We start from the raw sequence: 15,390 nt of genomic DNA, 5'->3' as shown, positions 1-15,390 counted from the left end.
CCATTCAATGCAGTGGATTCTATGCAGCGTGGCGCAATTGATCTCAACTGAATGCAGTGGATTCCATGCATCATGGCGCAATGGATCCCAATTGAATGCAGTGAAATCGATGCAGCGTGATTGAATGCAGTGTAATCCATGCAGCATGGTAAAATGCAACTGGATTGAATGCAGTGGATTCCATGAAGCATGATTGAATGCAGTGGATTCCATGCATCCTGGTAAAATTCATCCCGATTGAATGCAGTGGATTTTATGCAGCATGATAGAATGCAGTGGATTCCTGCAGCATGAATGAATGCAGTGAATTTTTTGCAGCATGGCCCAAAGCATCCCGATTTAATGGAGTGGATGTTAGGCAGCATATCCCAAAACATCCCGATTGAATTCAGTGGATACCATGCAGCATGATTAAATGCAGTGGATTTTATGCACCATGGCCAAAAGCATCCCGATTGAATGCAGTGGATTCCATGCAGGGTCATTAAATGCAGTGGATTCCATGCATTGGGATTGAATGCAGTGTAATCCATGCAGCCTGGTAAAATGCATCCCGATTGAATGCAGTGGATTCCATGCAGCATGATTGAATGCAGTGTATTCCATGCACCATGAAGAAATGGAACCCTATTGAATGCAGGGGATTTTATGCAGCATGATTGAATGCAGTGGATTCCTGCAGCATGATTGAATGCATTGTATTTTTTGCAGCTTGGCCCAAAGCATCCCGATTTAATGCAGTGGATTTTCTGCAGCATGTCCAAAAACATCCCGATTGAATGCAGTCAATACCGTGCAGCATGATTGAATGCAGTGGATTTTATGCAGCATGGCCAAAAGCATCCCGATTCAATGCAGAGGATTCCATGCAGCGTCATTGAATGCAGTGGATTCCATGCATTGTGCTTGAATGCAGTGTAATCCATGCAGCCTGGTAAAATGCATCCCGATTGAATGCAGTGGATTCCATGCAGCATGATTGACTGCAGTGGATTCCATGCAGCCTGGTAAAATGCATCCCAATAGAATGCATTGGATTCCATGCAGCATGATTTAATTCAGTGCATTCCAGGCAGCATGAAATAATCGAACCCTATTGAATGAAGTGTATTTTATGCACCATGATTGAATGCACTGAATTCTTGCAGCATGAATGAATGCAGTGGATTTTTTGCAGCGTGGCCCAAAGCATCCCGATTGAATGCAGTGGATTCCATGCAGCGTCATTGAATGAAGTGGATTCCATGCATTGTGATTGAATGCAGTGTAATCCATGCAGCCTGGTAAAATGCGTCCCGATTGAATGCAGTGGATTCCATGCAGCATGATTGAATGCAGTGGATTCCATGCAGCCAGGTAAAATGCATCCCTATTGAATGCATTGGATTCCATGCAGCGTGATTGAATTCAGTGTATTCCAGGCAGCATGAAGTAATGGAATCCTATTGAATGAAGTGTCTTTTATGCAGCATGATTGAATGCTGTGGATTCCTGCAGCATGATTGAATGCTGTGGATGTTTTGCAGCATGTCCTAAAACATCCCGATTGAATGCATTGGATACCATGCAGCGTGATTGAATGCAGTGGGTTTTATTCAGCATGGCCAAATGCATCCCGATGGAATGCAGTGGATTCCAAGTGGCATGCGTGAATGCAGTGGATTCCATGAAGCCAGGTAAAATGCATCCCAATTGAATGCAGTGGATTCCATGCAGCCAGATTTAATGCAGTGTATTACAGGCAGCATGAAGAAATGGAACCCTATTGAATGCAGGGAATTTAATGCAGCATGATTGAATGCAGTGGATTCCATGCAGCATGAAGAAATTGAACCATGTGGAATTCAGTGGATTTTATGCAGCATGATTGAATGCAGTGGATTACTGCAGCATTGCCAAAAGCTTCTCGATTTAATGCAGTGGATTCCATGCAGCTTCATTGAATGCAGAAAATTCAATTCATTGTGGCGAAATGGATCACGAATGTGTGCAGTGGTGTCCATGCAGCGAGTCCAAATGCATCTCGATTGAATGCAGTGGATTTTATGCAGCATGGCCACAAGCATCCCGATTGAATGCCGTGGATTCCATGCAGCGTGGTGAAATGCATCCTGATTGAACGCAGTGTATACAATGCAGCGTGGCTAAATGGATCCCCATTCAATGCAGTGGATTCTATGCACCGTGGCGCAATTGATCTCAACTGAATGCAGTGGATTCCATGCATCATGGCGCAATGGATCCCAATTGAATGCAGTGAAATCGATGCACCGTGATTGAATGCAGTGTATTCCATGCAGCCTGGTAAAATGCATCCCGATTGAATGCAGTGGATTCCATGCAGTGTGATTGAATGCAGTGTGATCCATGCAGCATGCAGAAATGGAACCCTATTGAATGCAGTGTATTTTATGCAGCATGGCCCAATACATCCCGATAGAATGCATTGGATTCCATGCAGCATGATTGAATGCAGTGGATTCAATGAAGCCTGGTAAAATTCATCCTGATTGAATGCAGTAGATTCCATGCAGTGTGATTGAGGGCAGTGTGATCCATGCAGCAGGCAGAAATAGAACCCTATTGAATGCAGTGGATTTTATGCAGCATGATTGAATGCAGTGGATTCCTGCAGCATGAATGAATGCAGTGGATTTTTTGCAGCATGGCCCAAAGCATCCCGATTGAATGCAGTGGATTTTAGGCAGCATGTCCCAAAACATCCCGATTGAATGCAGTGGATACCATGCAGCATGATTGAATGAAGTGGATTCCTGCAGCATGAATGAATGCAGTGGATTTTTTGCAGCATGTCCCCAAGCATCCCGATTGAATGCCGTGGATTCCATGCAGCGTGGTGAAATGCATCCTGATTGAACGCAGTGTATACAATGCAGCGTGGCTAAATGGATCCCCATTGAATGGAGTGGATTCTATGCAGCGTGGCCCAATTGATCTCAACTGATGGCAGTGGATTCAATGCATCATGGCGCAATGGATCCCAATTGAATGCAGTGAAATAGAAGCAGCGTGATTGAATGCTGTGTATTCCATGCAGCATGGTAAAATGCATCCCGATTAAATGCAGTGGATTCCATGCAGCTTGGTTGAATGCAGTGGATTCAATGCAGCCTGGTAAAAATCATCCCAATTGAATGCAGTGGATTCCATGCAGTGTGATTGAATGCAGTGTGATCCATGCAGCATGACGAAATTGAACCCAATTGAATGCAGTCGATTTTATGCATCATGGCTAAAATCATCCCGATTGAATGCAGTGGATTCCATGCAGCGTCATTGAATGCAGTGGATTCCATGCATTGTGTTTGAATGCAGTGGATTCCATGCAGCCTGGTAAAATGCATCCCTATTGAATGCATTTTATTCCATGCAGCATGATTGAATTCAGTGTATTCCAGGCAGCATGAAGTAATTGAACCCTATTGAATGCAGGGTATTTTATGCAGCATGATTGAATGTAGTGGATTCCCGCAGCATGAATGAATGCAGTGGATATTTGGAACATGGCCCAAAGCATCCCGATTGAATGCAGTGGATTTCATGCAGCGTCGTTGAATGCAGAAGACTCCGTGCATTGTGGCACAATGGATCCAATTGTATTCAGTGGAGTCCACGTAGTGAGGCCCAATGCATCCCGATTGAATGCAGTGGATTTTATGCAGCATGGCCCAAAGCATCCCGATGGAATGCAGTGGATTCCATGCAGCCTCATTGAATGCAGAACATTCCATCCATTGTGGTGCAATGGATCTCGTTTGTATGCAGTGGAGTCCATGCAGCGAGGCCCAATGCATCCCGATTGAATGCAGTGGATTTTCTGCAGCATTTCCCAAAATATGCCTATTGGAGGCAGTGAATTCCATGCAGCATGATTGAATGCAGTGTATTTTAAGCAGAAGGGCCAAAAGCATCCCGATAGAATGCAGTGGAGTCCATGCAGCGTCACTGAATGCAGTGGATTCCTTGCAATGTGATGGAATGCAGTGTAATCCAGGCAGCCTGGTAAAATGCATCCCGATTGAATGCAGTGGATTCCATGTATTGTGATTGAATGCAGTGTAATCCATGCAGCGTGGTAAAATGCATCCCGATTGAATGCAGTGGATTTTATGCAGCATGATTGAATGCAGTGGATTCCATGCAGCCTGGTAAAATGAATCCCAATTAAATGCTGTGGATTCCATGCAGCATGATTGAAAGAAGTGGATTCCATGCAGCATGAAGAAATGGAACCCTATTGAAGGCAGGGGATTTTATGCAGCATGATTGAATGCAGTGGATTCTTTCAGCATGATTGAATGCAGTGGAATTTTTGCAGCGTGTTCCAAAGCATTTCGATTTAATGCAGTGGATTCCATGCAGCGTCATTGAATGCAAAAAACTCCATTCATTGTGGCGAAATGGATCACGATTGTGTGCAGTGGAGTCCATGCAGCGAGGCCAAATGCATCTCGATTGAATGCAGTGGATTTTATGCAGCATGGCCAAAAGAATCCCAATTGAATGCTGTGGATTCCATGCAGCGTGGTGAAATGCATCCTGATTGAACGGAGTGTACACCATGCAGCGTGGGTAAATGGATACCCATGGAATGCAGTGGATTCTATGCAGCGTGGCCCAAATTATCTCAATTGAATGCAGTGGTGTCAATGCAGTGTGGTGCAAAGGATTCTGATAGAATGCAGTGGATTCCATGCATCATGGCGCAATGGATCCCAATTGAATGCAGTGAAATCGATGCAGCGTGATTGAATGCAGTGTATTCCATGCAGCCTGGTAAAATGCATCCCGATTGAATGCAGTGGATTCCATGCAGCTTGATTGAATGCAGTGGATTCAATGCAGCCTGGTAAAATTCATCCCGATTGAATGCAGTGGATTCCATGCAGTGTGATTGAATGCAGTGTGATCCATGCAGCATGCAGAAATGGAACCCTATTGAATGCAGTGGATTTTATGCAGCATGATTGAATGCAGTGGATTCCATGCAGCCTGGTAAAATGCATCCCAATAGAATGCATTGGATTCCATGCAGCGTGATTTAATTCAGTGCATTCCAGGCAGCATGAAATAATCGAACCCTATTGAATGAAGTGTATTTTATGCACCATGATTGAATGCACTGAATTCTTGCAGCATGAATGAATGCAGTGGATTTTTTGCAGCGTGGCCCAAAGCATCCCGATTGAATGCAGTGGATTCCATGCAGCGTCATTGAATGAAGTGGATTCCATGCATTGTGATTGAATGCAGTGTAATCCATGCAGCCTGGTAAAATGCGTCCCGATTGAATGCAGTGGATTCCATGCAGCATGATTGAATGCAGTGGATTCCATGCAGCCAGGTAAAATGCATCCCTATTGAATGCATTGGATTCCATGCAGCGTGATTGAATTCAGTGTATTCCAGGCAGCATGAAGTAATGGAATCCTATTGAATGAAGTGTCTTTTATGCAGCATGATTGAATGCCGTGGATTCCTGCAGCATGATTGAATGCTGTGGATGTTTTGCAGCATGTCCTAAAACATCCCGATTGAATGCATTGGATACCATGCAGCGTGATTGAATGCAGTGGGTTTTATTCAGCATGGCCAAATGCATCCCGATGGAATGCAGTGGATTCCAAGTGGCATGCGTGAATGCAGTGGATTCCATGAAGCCAGGTAAAATGCATCCCAATTGAATGCAGTGGATTCCATGCAGCCAGATTTAATGCAGTGTATTACAGGCAGCATGAAGAAATGGAACCCTATTGAATGCAGGGAACTTAATGCAGCATGATTGAATGCAGTGGATATCTGCAGCATGATTGAATGCAGTGTATTCCATGCAGCCTGGTAAAATGCATCCCTATTGAATGCATTGGATTCCATGCAGCGTGATTGAATTCAGTGTATTCCAGGCAGCATGAAATAATGGAAGCCTATTGAATGAAGTGTATTTTATGCAGCATGATTGAATGCACTGGATTCCTGCAGCATGAATGAATGCAGTGAATTTTTTGCAGCGTGGCCCAAAGCATCCCCATTGAATGCAGTGGATTCCACGCAGCGTCATTGAATGCAGACGACTCCATGCATTGTGGCACAATGGATCCCGATTGTATTCAGTGCGGTTGACGCAGTGAGGCCCAATGCATCCCGATTGAATGCAGTGGATTATATGCAGCATGGCCAAAAGCATCCCGATTGAAGGCAGTGGATTCCATGCAGCATGATTGAATACAGTGGAGTATTTGCAGCATGGCCCAAAGCATCCCGATTGAATGCAGTGGATTTCATGCAGCGTCATTGAATGCAGAACATTCCATTCATTGTGGGGCAATGGATCTCGTTTGTATGCAGTGGAGACCATGCAGCGAGGCCCAATGCATCCCGATTGAATGCAGTGGATTTTATGCAGCATGGCCAAAAACATGGCGATTGGATGCAGTGGATTCCTTGCTGCATGATTGAATGCAGTGTACTTTATGCAGCATGGCCAAAAGCATCCCGATAGAATGCAGTGGATTCCATGCAGCGTCATTGAATGCAGTGGATTCCATGCATTGTGATGGAATGCAGTGTAATCCAGGCAGCCTGGTAAAATGCATCCCGATTGAATGCAGTGGATTCCATGTATTGTGATTGAATGCAGTGGATTCCATGCATCCTGGTAAAATGCATCCCGATTGAATGCAGTGGATTTTATTCAGCATGACTGAATGCAGTGGATTCCATGCAGCCTGGTAAAATGCATCCCGATTAAATGCTGTGGATTCCATGCAGCATGATTGAATGAAGTCGATTCCATGCAGCATGAAGAAATGGAACCCTATTGAATGCAGGGGATTTTATGCAGCATGATTGAATGCAGTGGATTCCTGCAGCATGAATGAATGCAGTGGATTTTATGCAGCATGGCCACAAGCATCCCGATTGAATGCCGTGGATTCCATGCAGCGTGGTGAAATGCATCCTGATTGAACGCAGTGTATACAATGCATCGTGGCTAAATGGATCCCCATTCAATGCAGTGGATTCTATGCAGCGTTGCCCAATTGATCTCAACTGAATGTAGTGGATTCCATGCATCATGGCGCAATGGATCCCAATTGAATGCAGTGAAATCGATGCAGCGTGATTGAATGCAGTGTATTCCATGCAGCATGGTAAAATGCATCCCGATTGAATGCAGTGGATTCCATGCAGCTTGATTGAATGTAGTGGATTCAATGCAGCCTGGTAAAATTCATCCCGATTGAATGCAGTGGATTCCAGGCAGTGTGATTGAATGCAGTGTGATCCATGCAGCATGATGAAATGGAACCCTATTGAATGCAGTGGATTTTATGCAGCATGGCCCAAAGCATCCTGATTAAATGCAGTGGATTTTAGGCAGAATGTCCCAAAACATCCCGATTGAATGCAGTGGACACCATGCAGCATGATTGAATGCAGTGGATTTTATGCACCATGGCCCAAAGCATCCCGATTGAATGCAGTGGATTCCATGCAGTGTCATTGAATGCAGTGGATTCCATGCATTGTGATTGAATGCAGTGTAAAACATGCAGCCTGGTAAAATGCATCCCGATTGAATGCTGTAGATTCCATGCAGCATGATTGAATGCAGTTGATTCCATGCAGCATGAAGAAATGGAACCCTATTGAATGCAGTGGATTTTATGCAGCATGATTGAATGCAGTGGATTTTTGCAGCATGATTGAATGCAGTGGATTTTTTGAAGCTTGGTCCAAAGCATCATGATTTAATGCAGTGAATTTTCTGCAGCATGTCCCAATACATCCCGATAGAATGCATTGGATTCCATGCAGCATGATTGAATGCCGTGGATTTTATGCAGCATGGCCAAAAGCATCCCGATTGAATGCAGTGGATTTCATGCAGCATCATTGAATGCAGTGAATTCCATGCATTTTGATTGAATGCAGTGTAATACATACAGCCTGGTAAAATGCATCCCGATTGACTGCAGTGGATTCCATGCAGCATGACTGAATGCAGTGGATTCCAAGCAGCCTGGTAAAATGCATCCCTATTGAATGCATTGGATTCCATGCAGCGTGATTGAATTCAGTGTATTCCAGGCAGAATGAATTAATGGAACCCTATTGAATGAAGTGTATTTATGCAGCATGATTGAATGCACTGGATTCGTGCAGCATGAATGAATGCAGTGGATATTTTGCAGCATGGCCCCAAGCATCCCGATTGAATGCAGTGGATTCCATGCAGCTTGATAGAATGCAGTGGATTCAATGCAGCCTGGTAAAATGCATCCCGTTTGAATGCAGTGGATTCCATGCAGTGTGATTGAATGCAGTGTGATCCATGCAGCATGCAGAAATGGAACCCTATTGAATGCAGTGGATTTTATGCAGCATGATTGAATGCAGTGGATTCCTGCAGCATGATTGAATGCAGTGGATTTTTTGCACCATGGCCCAAAGCATCCCGATTAAATGCACTGGATTTTAGGCAGCATGTCCCAAAACATCCCGATTGAATGCAGTGGATACCATGCAGCATGATTGAATGCAGTGGATTTTATGCAGCATGGCCCAAATGCATCCCGAGAGAATGCAGAGGATTCCATGCAGCGTTTTTGAATGCAGTGGATTCAATGCATTGTGCTTGAATGCAGTGTAATCCATGCAGCCTGGTAAAATGCATCCCGATTGAATGCAGTGGATTCCATGCAGCTTGATTGAATGTAGTGGATTCAATGCCGCCTGGTAAAATGCATCCCGATTGACTGCAGTGGATTCCATGCAGCATGACTGAATGCAGTGGATTCCATGCAGCCTGGTAAAATGCATCCCTATTGAATGCATTGGATTCCATGCAGCGTGATTGAATTCAGTGTATTCCAGGCAGAATGAAGTAATGGAACCCTATTGAATGAAGTGTATTTATGCAGCATGATTGAATGCACTGGATCCCTGCAGCATGAATGAATGCAGTGGATATTTTGCAGCATGGCCCCAAGCATCCCGATTGAATGCAGTGGATTCCATGCAGCGTCATGCAATGCAGAAGACTCCATGCATTGTGGCACAATGGATCCCGATTGTATTCAGTGCGGTTGGCGCAGTGAGGCCCAATGCATCCCGATTGAATGCAGTGGATTATATGCAGCATGGCCAAAATCCCGATTGAAGGCAGTGGATTCCATGCAGCATGATTGAATACAGTGGAGTATTTGCAGCATGGCCCAAAGCATCGCGATTGAATGCAGTGGATTTCATGCAGCGTCATTTAATGCAGAACATTCCATACATTGTGGTGCAATGGATCTCGTTTGTATGCAGTGGAGACCATGCAGCGAGGCCCAATGCATCCCGATTGAATGCAGTGGATTTTATGCAGCATGGCCCAAAATATCCCGATTGGATGCAGTGGATTGCTTGCTGCATGATTGAATGCAGTGTATTTTATGCAGCATGGCCCAAAACATCCCGATTGAATGCAGTGGATTCCATGCAGCCTCATTGAATGCAGTGGATTCCATGCAGCCTGATAAAATTCAATCCAATTGAATGCAGTGGATTCCATGCAGTGTGATTTAATGCAGTGTGATCCATGCTGCATGAAGAAATTGAACCCTATTTAATGCAGTGGATTTTATGCAGCATGATTGAATGCAGTGAATTCCTTCAGCATGATTGAATGCAGTGGATTTTTGCAGCATGGCCCAAAGCATCCCGATTTAATGCAGTGGATTTTATGCAGCATGGCCAAAAGCATCCCGATTGAATGCAGTGGATACCATGCAGCATGATTGAATGCAGTGCATATTATGCACCATGGCCAAAAGCATCCCGATTGAATGCAGTGGATTCCATGCAGCGTCATTGAATGCAGTGGATTCCATGCTTGTGATTGAATGCAGTGTAATTCATGCAGCCTGGTAAAATGAATCCCGATTGAATGCAGTGGATTCCATGCAGCATAATTGAATGAGGTGGATTCCAGGCAGCATGAAGAAATGGAACCTTATTGAATGCAGGTTATTTTATGCAGCATGATTCAATGCAGTGGATTCCTGCAGCATGAATGAATGCAGTGAATTTTTTGCAGCATGGCCCAAAGCATCCCGATTTAATGCAGTGGATTTTCTGCAGCATGTCCCAATACATCCCGATTGAATGCAGTGGATTTTTTGCAGCTTGGCCCAAAGCATCCCGATTTAATGCAGTGGATTTTCTGCAGCATGTCCCAATACATCCCGATTGAATGCAGTGGATTTTATGCAGCATGGCCAAAAGCATCCCGATTGAATGCAGATGATTCCATGCAGCGTCATTGAATGCAGTGGATTCCATGCATTGTTATTGAATGCAGTGTAATCCACGCATCCTGGTAAAATGCATCACGATTGAATGCAGTAGATTCCATGAAGCATGACTGAATGCAGTGGATTGCATGCAGCCTGGTAAAATGCATCCGGATTGAATGCAGTCGATTCCATGTATTGTGATTGAATGCAGTTTTATCCATGCAGTGTGGTAAAATGCATCCGGATTGAATGCAGTGGATTTTATGCAGCATGATTGAATGCAGTGGATTCCATGCAGCCTGGTAAAATGCATCCCACTTAAATGCATTGGATTCCATGCAGCATGATTGAATGAAGTCGATTCCATGCAGCATGAAGAAATGGAACCCTATTGAATGCAGGGGATTTTATGCAGCATGATTGAATGCAGTGGATTCCTTCAGCATGATTCAATGAAGTAGATTTTTTGCAGCATGGCCACAAACATCCCGATTGAATGCAGTGGATTCCATGCAGCGTGGTGAAATGCATCCTGATTGAACGCAGTGTATACAATGCATCGTGGCTAAATGGATCCCCATTCAATGCAGTGGATTCTATGAAGCGTGGCCCAATTGATCTCAACTGAATGCAGTGGATTCGATGCATCATGGCGCAATGGATCCCAATTGAATGCAGTGAAATCGATGCAGCGTGATTGAATGCAGTGTATTCCCTGCAGCCTGGTAAAATGCATCCCAATTGAATGCAGTGGATTCCATGAAGCATGATTGAATGCAGTGGATTCCATGCAGCCTGGTAAAATTCATCCCGATTGAATGCAGGGGATTTTATGCAGCATGATAGAATGCAGTGGATTCCTGCAGCATGAATGAATGCAGTGAATTTTTTGCAGCATGGCCCAAAGCATCCCGATATAATGGAGTGGATTTTAGGCAGCATATCCCAAAACATCCCGATTGAATGCAGTGGATACCATGCAGCATGATTAAATGCAGTGGATTTGATGCAGCATGGCCAAAAGCATCCCGATTGAATGCAGTGGATTCCATGCAGCGTCATTAAATGCAGTGGATTCCATGCATTGGGATTGAATGCAGTGTAATCCATGCAGCCTGGTAAAATGCATCCCGATTGAATGCAGTGGATTCCATGCAGCATGATTGAATGCAGTGGATTCCATGCACCATGAAGAAATGGAACCCTATTGAATGCAGGGGATTTTATGCAGCATGATTGAATACAGTGGATTCCTGCAGCATGATTGAATGCAGTGGATTTTTTGCAGCTTGGCCCAAAGCATCCCGATTTAATGCAGTGGATTTTCTGCAGCATGTCCCAAAACATCCCGATTGAATGCAGTCGATACCGTGCAGCATGATTGAATGCAGTGGATTTTATGCAGCATGGCCAAAAGCATCCCTATTCAATGCAGAGGATTCCATGCAGCGTCATTGAATGCAGTGGATTCCATGCATTGTGCTTGAATGCAGTGTAATCCATGCAGCCTTGTAAAATGCATACCGATTGAATGCAGTGGATTCCATGCAGCATGATTGAATGCAGTGGATTCCATGCAGCCTGGTAAAATGCATCCCTATTGAATGCATTGTATTCCATGCAGCGTGATTGAATTCAGTGTATTCCAGGCAGCATGAAGAAATGGAACCCTATTGAATGCAGGGAATTTAATGCAGCATGATTGAATGCAGTGGATACCTGCAGCATGATTGAATGCAGTGGATTCCATGCAGCCTGGTAAAATGCATCCCTATTGAATGCATTGGATTCCATGCAGCGTGATTGAATTCAGTGTATTCCAGGCAGCATGAAATAATGGAAGCCTATTGAATGAAGTGTATTTTATGCAGCATGATTGAGTGCACTGGATTCCTGCAGCATGAATGAATGCAGTGAATTTTTTGCAGCGTGGCCCAAAGCATCCCCATTGAATGCAGTGGATTCCACGCAGCGTCATTGAATGCAGACGACTCCATGCATTGTGGCACAATGGATCCCGATTGTATTCAGTGCGGTTGACGCAGTGAGGCCCAATGCATCCCGATTGAATGCAGTGGATTACATGCAGCATGGCCAAAAGCATCCCGATTGAAGGCAGTGGATTCCATGCAGCATGATTGAATGCAGTGGAGTATTTGCAGCATGTCCCAAAGCATCCCGATTGAATGCAGTGGATTTCATGCAGCGTCATTGAATGCAGAACATTCCATTCATTGTGGGGCAATGGATCTCGTTTGTATGCAGTGGAGACCATGCAGCGAGGCCCAATGCATCCCGATTGAATGCAGTGGATTTTATGCAGCATGGCCAAAAACATGGCGATTGGATGCAGTGGATTCCTTGCTGCATGATTGAATGCAGTGTACTTTATGCAGCATGGCCAAAAACATGGCGATAGAATGCAGTGGATTCCATGCAGCGTCATTGAATGCAGTGGATTCCATGCATTGTGCTTGAATGCAGTGTAATCCAGGCAGCCTGGTAAAATGCATCCCGATTGAATGCAGTGGATTCCATGGATTGTGATTGAATGCAGTGGATTCCATGCATCCTGGTAAAATGCATCCCGATTGAATGCAGTGGATTTTATGCAGCATGATTGAATGCAGTGGATTCCATGCAGCCTGGTAAAATGCATCCCAATTAAATGCTGTGTATTCCATGCAGCATGATTGAATGAAGTCGATTCCATGCAGCATGAAGAAATGGAACCCTATTGAATGCAGGGGATTTTATGCAGCATGATTGAATGCAGTGGATTCCTGCAGCATGAATGAATGCAGTGGATTTTATGCAGCATGGCCACAAGCATCCCGATTGAATGCCATGTATTCCATGCAGCGCGGTGAAATGCATCCAGATTGAACGCAGTGTATACAATGCATCGTGGCTAAATGGATCCCCATTCAATGCAGTGGATTCTATGCAGCGTGGCCCAATTGATCTCAACTGAATGCAGTGGATTAAATGCATCATGGCGCAATGGATCCCAATAGAATGCAGTGAAATCGATGCAGCGTGATTGAATGCAGTGTATTCCATGCAGCCTGGTAAAATGCATCCCGATTGAATGCAGTGGATTCCATGCAGCTTGATAGAATGCAGTGGATTCAATGCAGCCTGGTAAAATGCATCCCGATTGAATGCAGTGGATTCCATGCAGTGTGATTGAATGCAGTGTGATCCATGCAGCATGCAGAAATGGAACCCTATTGAATGCAGTGGATTTTATGCAGCATGATTGAATGCAGTGGATTCCTGCAGCATGATTGAATGCAGTGGATTTTTTGCACCATGGCCCAAAGCATCCCGATTAAATGCAGTGGATTTTAGGCAGCATGTCCCAAAACATCCCGATTGAATGCAGTGGATACCATGCAGCATGATTGAATGCAGTGGATTTTATGCAGCATGGCCCAAATGCATCCCGATAGAATGCAGAGGATTCCATGCAGCGTCATTGAATGCAGTGGATTCCATGCATTGTGCTTGAATGCAGTGTAATCCATGCAGCCTGGTAAAATGCATCCCGATTGAATGCAGTGGATTCCATGCAGCTTGATTGAATGTAGTGGATTCAATGCAGCCTGGTAAAATTCATCCGGATTGAATGCAGTGGATTCCATGCAGTGTGATTGAATGCAGTGTGATCCATGCAGCATGCAGAAATGGAACCCTATTGAATGCAGTGGATTTTATGCAGCATGGCCCAAAGCATCCTGATTAAATGCAGTGGATTTTAGGCAGAATGTCGTAAAACATCCCGATTGAATGCAGTGGATACCATGCAGCATGATTGAATGCAGTGGATTTAATGCACCATGGCCCAAAGCATCCAGATTGAATGCAGTGGATTCCATGCAGCGTCATTGAATGCAGTGGATTCCATGCATTGTGATTGAATGCAGTGTAAAACATGCAGCCTGGTAAAATGCATCCCGATTGAATGCTGTAGATTCCATGCAGCATGATTGAATGCAGTTGATTCCATGCAGCATGAAGTAATGGAACCCTATTGAATGCAGTGGATTTTATGCAGCATGATTGAATGCAGTGGATTTTTGCAGCATGATTGAATGCAGTGGATTTTTTGAAGCTTGGTCCAAAGCATCGTGATTTAATGCAGTGAATTTTCTGCAGCATGTCCCAATACATCCCGATAGAATGCATTGGATTCCATGCAGCATGATTGAATGCCGTGGATTTTATGCAGCATGGCCAAAAGCATCCCGATTGAATGCAGTGGATTTCATGCAGCATCATTGAATGCAGTGAATTCCATGCATTGTGCTTGAATGCAGTGTAATCCATACAGCCTGGTAAAATGCATCCCGATTGACTGCAGTGGATTCCATGCAGCATGACTGAATGCAGTGGATTCCATGCAGCGTCATGCAATGCAGAAGACTCCATGCATTGTCGCACAATGGATCCCGATTGTATTCAGTGCGGTTGACGCAGTGAGGCCCAATGCATCCCGATTGAATGCAGTGGATTATATGCAGCATGGCCAAAAGCATCCCGATTGAAGGCAGTGGATTCCATGCAGCATGATTGAATACAGTGGAGTATTTGCAGCATGTCCCAAAGCATCCTGATTGAATGCAGTGGATTCCATGCAGTGTGATTGAATGCAGTGTGATCCATGCAGCATGACGAAATTGAACCCAATTGAATGCAGTCGATTTTATGCATCATGGCTAAAATCATCCCGATTGAATGCAGTGGATTCCATGCAGCGTCATTGAATGCAGTGGATTCCATGCATTGTGATTGAATGCAGTGGATTCCATGCAGCCTGGTAAAATGCATCCCTATTGAATGCATTTTATTCCATGCAGCATGATTGAATTCAGTGTATTCCAGGCAGCATGAAGTAATTGAACCCTATTGAATGCAGGGTATTTTATGCAGCATGATTGAATGCAGTGGATTCCCGCAGCATGAATGAATGCAGTGGATATTTGGAACATGGCACAAAGCATCCCGATTGAATGCAGTGGATTTTATGCAGCATGGCCAAAAGCATCCCGATGGAATGCAGTGGATTCCATGCAGCCTCATT

Source organism: Sus scrofa, chromosome 14 (genome assembly GCF_054392235.1).
Source record: "Sus scrofa isolate SSC_HxYL_T2T_F1_AM1 chromosome 14, Sscrofa_HxYL_maternal_Yorkshire_Landrace_v2.0, whole genome shotgun sequence".
Lineage (NCBI taxonomy): Eukaryota > Metazoa > Chordata > Mammalia > Artiodactyla > Suidae > Sus > Sus scrofa.
The sequence above is the reverse complement of the archived record's forward strand: the minus strand, read 5'-3'. Positions refer to the sequence as shown.